This window comes from Lathyrus oleraceus, chromosome 6 (genome assembly GCF_024323335.1).
Source record: "Lathyrus oleraceus cultivar Zhongwan6 chromosome 6, CAAS_Psat_ZW6_1.0, whole genome shotgun sequence".
NCBI lineage: Eukaryota > Viridiplantae > Streptophyta > Magnoliopsida > Fabales > Fabaceae > Lathyrus > Lathyrus oleraceus.
Window position 1 is genome coordinate 427,199,054 of NC_066584.1, and position 11,520 is coordinate 427,210,573.

Genomic DNA, 11,520 nt, shown 5'->3' on the forward strand with positions numbered 1-11,520 from the left:
GGGTTCCCATGGGGAATGCCCGCCAATTTCATGCCAGAGGGTTTTGCTCATACTCTTGCTTCTTTACCGGCATCTAGCCTGGTCCTGTCTGTGCCACCTCCCGTTATGCACACATTACCAAGAGTTGAAGATACCATCTACCATTCTGAACCATCTGAGGGTCCAGATGTTTATGAGAAGATGGATGACATGAAAGACCAATTCCTTGAGCTTCGCAAGGAACTGAAGACTCTGAGGGGGAAGGACCTCTTTGGTAAAAGTGCTGCTGAGTTGTGCCTTGTGCCCAATGTGAAGATCCCTATTAAATTCAAAGTACCTGACTTTGAGAAGTATAAGGGAAACACATGCCCTCTCAGCCATCTTGTGATGTATGCTCGCAAGATGTCGATGCAAACTGATAATGACCAATTACTCATCCACTATTTCCAAGACAGTCTGTCTGGTGCCGCTCTCCGGTGGTACATGGGTCTGGAAAGTTCGAACATCCGCTCTTTCAACGATCTTGGCGAAGCCTTCGTCAAGCAATATAAATATAATATGGATATGGATCCTGATAGGGACCAACTGAGGGCAATGTCCCAGAAAGAGAAAGAGACCTTCAAAGAATACGCCCAGAGGTGGCGCGAGTTAGCAACTCAGATAGTACCACCCCTTTGAGGAGAAAGAGATGACCAAGATATTTTTGAAGACCTTGAGTTCATTCTACTATGAGAAAATGATAGCCAGTGCTCCCTCAGACTTCACTGAGATGGTGAATATGGGAATGAGACTGGAAGAGGGGGTCCGTGAAGGACGTTTAACTCGAGATGAAGGCTCTTCAGCAAAGAGATATGGAAGCTTTGCAAAGAAGAAGGAGGGAGAGGCACATGTTGTGTCTTCCCATGTGAAGAGAAGACCCTCTGTGAAGAGGAAGATTGCCCGCCCCATTAACAACCAGCATCAGGTAGCTCATATAGCACCTGTTTTCAGAGAAGCCCAACATTATTAACAACAACAATTGCAGCAATATCAGCAACAACGACAACGTCTACAACAACAGGCCTACCAGCCTCGAAACAATAACAGAAATACCAACACCAACTACAAGAGGAAGAGGGTCACCTTTGATCCAATTCCGATGACTTATGCTGAACACTATCCATCTTTGATTGATAGAAAGTTAATCACTCTACGAGACCCTCCCGCCGTACCTGCTAACCCCAGTGGTGGTACAAGCCCGAGCTTCACTGCGTATATCATTCCGGTGCTCCCGGACATGATGTGGAGAATTGTTATCCCTTGAAGACCAAGGTGCAAGACCTTGTGAGAAGCGGGATTTTATTTTTCGAGGACGTAGGTCCGAATGTGAAGAAGAACCCATTGCCCGAGCATGGGAAATCTGTCAATATGGTCAAGGGTTGTCCTGGCAAGTATAAAGTCAAATATGTCAGTCATGTCCGACAATCTCTGGTTGAGATGCATCATTTGCTGTGTGACTATAGCCATTATGAACACGACCACGATAGATGTCGAGTCTGTTATGTCAATCAGAGAGGATGTCGCCAGGTGCGCAAGGATATCCAGGAAATGCTTGATGAAGGAGTCATTGGGATCCTTCAAAACAGAAATGTTGATGAAGATGCTGTTGAAGTCAACGTAATTTCTCCGGTATTCCGGATACCTGAGCCTGTTGTCATCAAGTAAGATGGTAGCAAGCAGAAGGTTTCCCCTGCTCTGACTATTAAGCCAGCCGGCCCTGTACCGTATTCTTCTGAGAAGGCAGTCCCCTATCGCTACAATGCTGTAGCAATAGAGAATGGGAAAGAGGTGCCCCTGCCCTCTTCATCAGTTGTTAATATTGTCGACGTCAGCGGCCTGACCCGCAGCGGTCGTGTTTTCTCGGCTCTGCCGAAGCCGCAAGCTGACGCTCGAAGGAATGACAATGTTGATTACGCTGAAAGCCCGATTGGGAATGCTGTGAATGCTCCGAATCCGACACTTGTTGCGAAACCTGCCCCTACGTTGAGAACTCCTGCTTTTGCTGGCCTGAGTGGCAATGCGAAAGAAGACAGTGATGAGATGCTGAGGCTCATCAAGAGAAGTGAGTACAACGTAGTTGATCAGCTTCTACAAACGCCATCCAAAATCTCTATTTTATCATTGCTAATGAGTTCAGAACCACATCGAGAAGCTCTGCAGAATGTGTTGTGTAACACCCCGAATTAAATCAGAGGATTATTTAAATTAAGTTAATAATATATTTAATAATTTAATTAAATAAATTGAATTATTGGATTATTATTATTATTATTATTTGGAATAATAATTATTTGGAAAATATATATAAGTTGGAATAAGAAAAGGGTATTCATTTTTGGTAAAGAGTTTTTCACGTGAAACAGAGAAGCGGCTGAAAGGTGAAAAGTGGAGAAAGGGCAAAGAGGAAGAGCTAGAGAGCAAAGGTTGAGGAACGGAAAAGCTCGAAGCTTAGAGATTTCTGGATTATCTCAGGTAAGGGGGGTTTATCGTCGTTTGATGGGTATTATAGATTAACATGTCATGGGTAGTGATAGCCGTTGAATTGACCCTAATTGGGATTTAGAATGCTGAGAAAATTGTGATGAATAAGTTGTATGAAAACTGAAATTGAATCGATAATTGTATGTGTCGTGATTTTCCGATAATGTAGCTTTTTACGGAAGTTGAATCGGAGGTCCGAAAGTCCTCCAACGGCGGAAAATGCGGAGAACTCTGCATTCTGCCTTGTGTTAGCGCAGGGACTGCTGTTTTGCCTGCGTTAACCGGTTAACCCGAGGTGTTAACCGGTTAACACTGTTGCGTTTTGCCAGAAAATGTATTTTTGTCCTGCGTTAACCGGTTAACCCAGGGCGTTAACCGGTTAACACTGTTGGAAATTGGAAAATTTGATATTTCAATGTTGTGAACATAATTGGTGATTGGCATATTCTCGTTGATTTCGATGAGTAATTTTGTTGAGTTTATGTTATGAAGTGTTGATATAAATATGTTGATAAGTTGTGTTAAGTTGTTGAAAATACTGAGTTGTAGGCTTGATGAGCCAACGTTGATTATAAGTTGATTATGTTGAAAACATTGTTGTGTTGCTGTTATTATTATGTCGTCGGAATTTAAAGTCGTGTATGCCATGTACATTCATATGCATTAAGTCGGAGCTTTGCTCACACCACGTTGGCCTGGATTGGCAAAAATCGGAGCTTTGCTCACACCACATTGGTCTGGATTGGCAAAATTTTAAGTTGAAAGTTGAAGGCTTATGCCTTGATGCCCACTAAACTGGCAATGATTTTAAGTTGGGAGTTTTACTCCGAATGGTACCACATGCATGACGAGTCGAGTCTCATTTGAGTTGCATTTTATGTTGTTGTTGAGTTGCAATTTATGTCGTTATTGAGTTGCATTTTACGTTGTTATTAAGTATGATATTCGAGTTGATGTGCCGTTACTGAATGCATGATACGATTAGGGTGATTAACGTGTAAATTTACTTAACATAACATGATAATTCATAATGTTTGTTATATCGATTGAGGAACTCACCCTTACAACTATTTTTCAGGTAATGAGCAGTGAGTTGAGTAGAAGCTAGTGCCTGGAGTCTAGTGTAGTCTACTTAGTGGGTCGTGCTCTGATAGATGTAACATCGGGACGGGATGTTTTAATTGTTTTATTGTTGATTGTTGAACCTTTTTATCTGTAATATGTTATACGTTGGAATGGTTGGTTGATTTTATCCGCTGCGTATTTTGCAAGAAGTGTTTATGTTGGATTAAATAATGAGCATGACTGATTTTTATGGTGAAATGTGTGAAGTGTTGTGTGACACCCTTAACTGCAATAATTACTCTGATTGATATGTTGTTATTTTCTTAAATATTTGGGTATTTTAGAAGGGTGTTACATTAGTGGTATCAGAGCAGGTCGGTCTGTCCGGCCAGTTGTCGTGTCGTTACTGTCTAACAATTGTGTATTGTTACTAGTCTAACTTTTAAGTTGTGTTGTAGTGATAAGTTGAAATGGCTGGAAGGAATGACGCTGCAATGGCTGCCGCAATGCAAGCGATGGCACAAGCTGTGCAGAATTTGCCAAATGCTGGTGGTGATGCTGGATCACGTAGCTTGGCGACTTTTCAGAGAGAGAATCCGCCGGTGTTTAAAGGGAAGCATGATCCAGATGCAGCCTTGGGATGGTTGAAAGAGATCGAGAGAATCTTCCGTGTTATGGATTGCACTCCAGCTCAGAAGGTTCAGTATGGTACTCACATGCTAGCAGTCGAAGCTGATGACTGGTGGCTAGAGACTCACGAGAGGTTGACCGTGGCAGGTGAAGTCATTACTTGGGATGTATTCCGTAGGGAATTCCTGAGAAAGTATTACCCGGAAGATGTCCGTGGCAAGAAGGAAATTGAGTTCCTTGAGCTGAAGCAAGGAAACATGTCTGTCACTGATTATGCTGCGAAATTTGTGGAGCTGTCCAAATTTTACCCTCATTACACTGGTGCTGGTGCTGAATTTTCAAAGTGCATCAAGTTTGAAAACGGACTGCGCTCTGAAATTAAGAAGGCTGTTGGGTATCAGAAGATACGCATTTTTACTGAATTGGTTGATAGCTGCAGGATATTTGAAGAAGACAATAATGCTCATTACAAGATTGTCAGTGACCGCAGGGGCAAGCAACATCAAAATCGTGGCAAGCCGTATGATGCCCCAGTGGGAAAAGGGAAACAAGGAGCTGCTCCGGCTCAGAGGACTAGTAGGGGAGGTGCTCCTGTTGGTATAGTTTGTTTCAAATGTGGTCAGGCTGGTCATAAGAGTAATGTATGCACTGTTGAAGTAAAGAGATGTTTTCGTTGTGGTAAGACTGGTCATGCAATAGCTGATTGCAAGCACAAGGAAGTGATTTGTTTTAATTGTGGAGAAGAAGGGCATATTGGAAGTCAGTGTCAGAAGCCGAAGAAATCTCAGACTGGGAAGGTGTTCGCATTGACCGGAACTCAAACCTCCAGTGAGGATAGACTTATCCGAGGTACGTGTTATATTAATGGCTTTCCTCTTGTAGCTATTATTGACACAGGTGCGACTCATTCCTTTATATCTTTGGATTGTGCTGTGAAACTTAAGTTAGAAATATCTGAGATGTTTGGTAGTATGGTAATTGATACTCCTGCGAAGGGTTCAGTGACTACTACTTCAGTTTGTTTAAACTGTCCTTTGAGTATTTTTGGTAGAGACTTTGGGATGGACCTAGTGTGTCTTCCACTAGTGCAGATTGATGTTATTCTGGGTATGAACTGGTTGGTGTTTAACCGAGTTTCTATCAATTGTTTTGATAAGACGGTGGTCTTTCCTGAGATTGAGGAGGGAAAGAGTTTGTTTCTATCAGCAAGGCAGGTGAATGAGGAAGTAGCTGATGGGGCAGAGTTGTTTATGCTGTTAGCGACTTTGGAGGCTAAAGATAAACTGGTGATTGGCAATCTAGCCGTGGTGTGTGATTTTCCTGATGTGTTTCCGGAAGAGGTGAATGAGCTACCGCCAGAGCGAGAAGTGGAGTTCTCGATTGATTTGGTACCTGGTACTAGGCCGATATCGATGGCCCCGTACCGTATGTCTGCTGTTGAGTTAACTGAATTGAAGAGTCAGTTGGAAGATCTGTTGAATAAGAAATTTATTCGTCCGAGTGTGTCACCGTGGGGTGCACCAGTGCTATTGGTTAAGAAGAAAGAAGGTACTATGAGGTTGTGTGTGGACTACAGGCAACTGAATAAAGTGACGATCAAGAATCGGTATCCTTTGCCGAGGATTGATGATTTGATGGATCAGTTGGTTGGTGCAAGTGTGTTCAGCAAAATAGATTTGAGATCTGGGTATCATCAGATACGTGTGAAAACCGAGGATATTCAGAAGACTGCTTTCAGAACAAGGTATGGACATTATGAGTATTCTGTAATGCCTTTTGGTGTGACTAATGCGCCTGGAGTATTTATGGAGTATATGAATAGGATTTTCCATCCGTACCTAGACAAGTTTGTTGTGGTGTTTATTGATGACATTTTGGTGTATTCGAAATCTGAAGAAGAGCATGCTGAGCATTTGAGAGTGGTTTTAGAAATTCTCCGAGAAAAGAAGTTATTTGCTAAACTGTCCAAGTGTGAATTCTGGTTAGGAGAGGTGAGTTTTCTTGGTCATGTGATTTCAAGAGGTGGCGTTGCTGTTGATCCTTCTAAGATAGAAGCGGTGTCTAAGTGGGAAGCTCCGAAGTCTGTTGCTGAGATTCGAAGTTTTCTTGGCTTGGCTGGTTATTATAGGAAGTTCATTGAGGGATTTTCTAAGTTGGCGTTACCGTTGACGATGTTGACTAGGAAGGGGCAAGCATTTGTTTGGGACTCGAAATGTGAAGAAGGTTTCCTAGAGTTAAAGAGAAGGTTAACTACTGCTCCTATTCTGATATTACCGAGTCCGTCGGAACCATTTGAGGTTTACTGTGATGCTTCATTGTTGGGTTTGGGTGGTGTGTTGATGCAGAATAAGCAGGTTATAGCTTATGCTTCGAGACAGCTAAGAGTTCACGAAAGGAACTATCCGACGCACGATTTAGAGTTGGCAGTTGTGGTATTTGTTCTGAAGTTATGGAGGCATTACTTGTATGGGTCAAGATTTGAGGTTTTCAGTGACCATAAAAGTTTAAAGTATTTGTTTGATCAGAAAGAGCTGAATATGAGACAGAGAAGATGGTTAGAGTTTCTGAAGGATTATGACTTTGGTTTGAATTACCATCCGGGTAAAGCAAACGTAGTGGCTGATGCATTGAGTCGGAAATCATTACATATGTCTATGCTAATGGTTAAGGAATTGGATTTAATTGAGCAGTTTAGAGACTTGAGTTTGGTGTGTGAGAGTACTCACAATAGTGTTAAATTGGGAATGTTGAAGTTAACAAGTGGTATTCTGGATGAGATCAGAGAGGGTCAGAAATCCGATGTGCTTTTGGTTGATAAGTTGACTCTGGTGAATCAGGGTCAAGGTGGTGAATTCAGAGTTGATGAAAATGGTATTCTGAAATTTGGTAAACGGGTGTGTATTCCAGATGTTACCGAACTTAAGAAGAGTATTCTTGAAGAAGGACATCGTAGTGGGTTGAGTATTCATCCTGGAGCTACGAAGATGTATCACGATTTGAAAAAGTTATTTTGGTGGCCGGGAATGAAAAGAGAAATTGCGAGCTTTGTTTATTCTTGTTTGACTTGTCAGAAGTCAAAGATTGAGCATCAGAAGCCGTCTGGGCTAATGCAACCGTTGGCTATTCCAGAGTGGAAGTGGGATAGTATCAGTATGGATTTTGTTTCTGGGTTACCGAGAACAATTAAGAATTTTGAAGCTATTTGGGTGATTGTTGACAGATTGACGAAATCGGCTCATTTCATTCCGATCAGAATGGATTATCCGTTAGAGAGATTAGCTGAGTTGTATATTGAGAAAATTGTAAGTTTGCATGGTATTCCGTCGAGTATTATTTCGGACAGAGATCCTAGATTTACCTCGAAGTTCTGGGAAGGTTTGCAGAAGGCTTTGGGAACTAAGCTGAGATTGAGTTCTGCATATCACCCGCAGACTGATGGTCAGACTGAGAGGACGATTCAGTCACTAGAGGATCTTTTGAGAGCTTGTGTTTTGGAAAAAGGAGGTGCTTGGGATTGTTATTTACCTTTGATTGAGTTTACCTACAACAATAGTTTTCATTCGAGTATTGGTATGGCACCGTTTGAAGCTTTGTATGGTAGGAGATGTCGGACACCTTTATGTTGGTATGAGTCCGGTGAGAGTGCTGTGGTTGGACCGGAGATTGTTCAACAGACTACAGAAAAGATTAAGATGATTCAGGAGAAGATGAGAATTGCTCAGAGTCGTCAGAAGAGTTATCACGACAGGAGGAGGAAGTCACTTGAGTTTCAAGAGGGAGATCACGTGTTTCTTCGTGTTACTCCGATAACTGGGGTTGGTCGAGCCTTGAAGTCAAAGAAGTTGACACCTCGATTTATTGGTCCTTATCAGATTTTGGAGAGGATAGGAGAAGTAGCCTATCGTATCGCTTTACCGCCGTCACTTGCGAATTTGCATGAGGTTTTTCATGTATCTCAGTTGAGGAGGTACATTCATGATCCGTCGCATGTGATCCAAGTAGATGATGTACAGGTGAGAGATAACCTGACCGTTGAAACATCACCTATGAGGATTGAGGATCGAGAGTTGAAGCAGTTGCGGGGTAAAGAGATCGCCTTGGTGAAGGTAGCTTGGGGAGGACCAGCAGGTGGCAATGTGACTTGGGAACTGGAGAGTCAGATGAAAGAGGCTTATCCGGAGTTATTTGCTTGAGGTATGTTTTCGAGGACGAAAACTCTGTTAGTAGGGGAGAGTTGTAACACCCCGAATTAAATCAGAGGATTATTTAAATTAAGTTAATAATATATTTAATAATTTAATTAAATAAATTGAATTATTGGATTATTATTATTATTATTTGGAATAATAATTATTTGGAAAATATATATAAGTTGGAATAAGAAAAGGGTATTCATTTTTGGTAAAGAGTTTTTCACGTGAAACAGAGAAGCGGCTGAAAGGTGAAAAGTGGAGAAAGGGCAAAGAGGAAGAGCTAGAGAGCAAAGGTTGAGGAACGGAAAAGCTCGAAGCTTAGAGATTTCTGGATTATCTCAGGTAAGGGGGGTTTATCGTCGTTTGATGGGTATTATAGATTAACATGTCATGGGTAGTGATAGCCGTTGAATTGACCCTAATTGGGATTTAGAATGCTGAGAAAATTGTGATGAATAAGTTGTATGAAAACTGAAATTGAATCGATAATTGTATGTGTCGTGATTTTCCGATAATGTAGCTTTTTACGGAAGTTGAATCGGAGGTCCGGAAGTCCTCCAACGGCGGAAAATGCGGAGAACTCTGCATTCTGCCTTGTGTTAGCGCAGGGACTGCTGTTTTGCCTGCGTTAACCGGTTAACCCGGGGTGTTAACCGGTTAACACTGTTGCGTTTTGCCAGAAAATGTATTTTTGTCCTGCGTTAACCGGTTAACCCAGGGTGTTAACCGGTTAACACTGTTGGAAATTGGAAATTTTGATATTTCAATGTTGTGAACATAATTGGTGATTGGCATATTCTCGTTGATTTCGATGAGTAATTTTGTTGAGTTTATGTTATGAAGTGTTGATATAAATATGTTGATAAGTTGTGTTAAGTTGTTGAAAATACTGAGTTGTAGGCTTGATGAGCCAACGTTGATTATAAGTTGATTATGTTGAAAACGTTGTTGTGTTGCTGTTATTATTATGTCGTCGGAATTTAAAGTCGTGTATGCCATGTACATTCATATGCATTAAGTCGGAGCTTTGCTCACACCACGTTGGCCTGGATTGGCAAAAATCGGAGCTTTGCTCACACCACGTTGGCCTGGATTGGCAAAATTTTAAGTTGAAAGTTGAAGGCTTATGCCTTGATGCCCACTAAACTGGCAATGATTTTAAGTTGGGAGTTTTACTCCGAATGATACCACATGCATGACGAGTCGAGTCTCATTTGAGTTGCATTTTATGTTGTTGTTGAGTTGCAATTTATGTCGTTATTGAGTTGCATTTTACGTTGTTATTAAGTATGATATTCGAGTTGATGTGCCGTTACTGAATGCATGATACGATTAGGGTGATTAACGTGTAAATTTACTTAACATAATATGATAATTCATAATGTTTGTTATATCGATTGAGGAACTCACCCTTACAACTATTTTTCAGGTAATGAGCAGTGAGTTGAGTAGAAGCTAGTGCCTGGAGTCTAGTGTAGTCTACTTAGTGGGTCGTGCTCTGATAGATGTAACATCGGGACGGGATGTTTTAATTGTTTTATTGTTGATTGTTGAACCTTTTTATCTGTAATATGTTATACGTTGGAATGGTTGGTTGATTTTATCCGCTGCGTATTTTGCAAGAAGTGTTTATGTTGGATTAAATAATGAGCATGACTGATTTTTATGGTGAAATGTGTGAAGTGTTGTGTGACACCCTTAACTGCAATAATTACTCTGATTGATATGTTGTTATTTTCTTAAATATTTGGGTATTTTAGAAGGGTGTTACATGTTGGATGTGGCGTACGTAGATCATGATGTCACAATTGAACAATTTGACAGTAATGTTGCAAACGTCACCGCTTGTAACAATTTAAGTTTTTGTGATGCTGATCTCCCCGAGGAGGGAAGAGACCACAACTTGGCATTACACATATCCATAAGCTGCAAAGATGACGCCATGTCCAATGTGCTGGTGGACACTGGGTCATCATTGAATGTATTGCCAAAGTCCACTCTTACGAAGTTATCTTATCAGGGGCCTCCCATGAGGCAGAGTGGAGTAGTTGTGAAGGTTTTCGATGGGTCTCGCAAAACTGTGATTGGTGAGGTTGATCTCCCAGTCAAAATCGGACCAAGTGATTTCCAGATTACCTTCCAGGTTATGGACATTCACCCATCGTATAGTTGTCTCCTAGGCAGACCGTGGATTCACGAGGCAGGCGCCGTGACATCCACCCTACACCAGAAATTGAAATTTGTAAAGAATAAGAAGTTGGTGGTAGTAGGGGGAGAGAAGGCTCTCCTGGTTAGCCATTTGTCTTCCTTCTCTTATATAGATGATGAGGATGAAGTTGGAACTCCCTTCCAAGCTTTATCTATTGCTGAACCTGTTAAGAAGGGAACTCCTTCATTTGCTTCCTATAAAGATGCAAAGTTGGCCATTGAGCATGGTGCAACTGCGGGCTTGGGGCAAATGATTGAGTTGGAAGACAATAAGTCCCGGGCTGGAATAGGCTATTCTTCTGAGGTCTTCAACAAGCAAGGGTTGTTCAAGAGTGGTGGATTCATCCACACTGGTCAAGATGAAGAGGCTGCTGCCATTCTGGAAGAAGACGAAGAGGATTATGGCAATTTCATCATCCCTGGAGGGATCTGCAATAATTAGGTCGCTGTTGATATTCCGACAGTTATCCATAAGTCAAAGTAATGTTCATTGTGTTTGAAAACCCTTCTCCCATGCCAAAAGGAGAAGTGATGACATTATTGGCGCATAAATACAAGGATATTTTCATTCAATAAATTCATGTTAAATGTTTGTTTTTCCAATTATTTTCCCTTTTCGCTTTTGCATGAAATTGGTGATCACATAAAACCCTAAATAAGAATAAAATCAATCTTTTCATCTGCATAATGATTTGCCTTGTTTGAATTCTAAAATCTCTTTTATATCCAAAATCATTATGCAGGTTAATCAAACCCATTGAACATAATGATCCAACACCATCTCCCAAATTTGAGGTAGAAGAAGATGATGTTGAAGAGATTCCTGATGAGATTACCCGTCTACTTGAGCATGAAGAGAAGATCATTCAGCCGCATCTTGAGAATCTGGAAACAGTCAACTTGGGGTCTGAAGATTGTGTGCGAG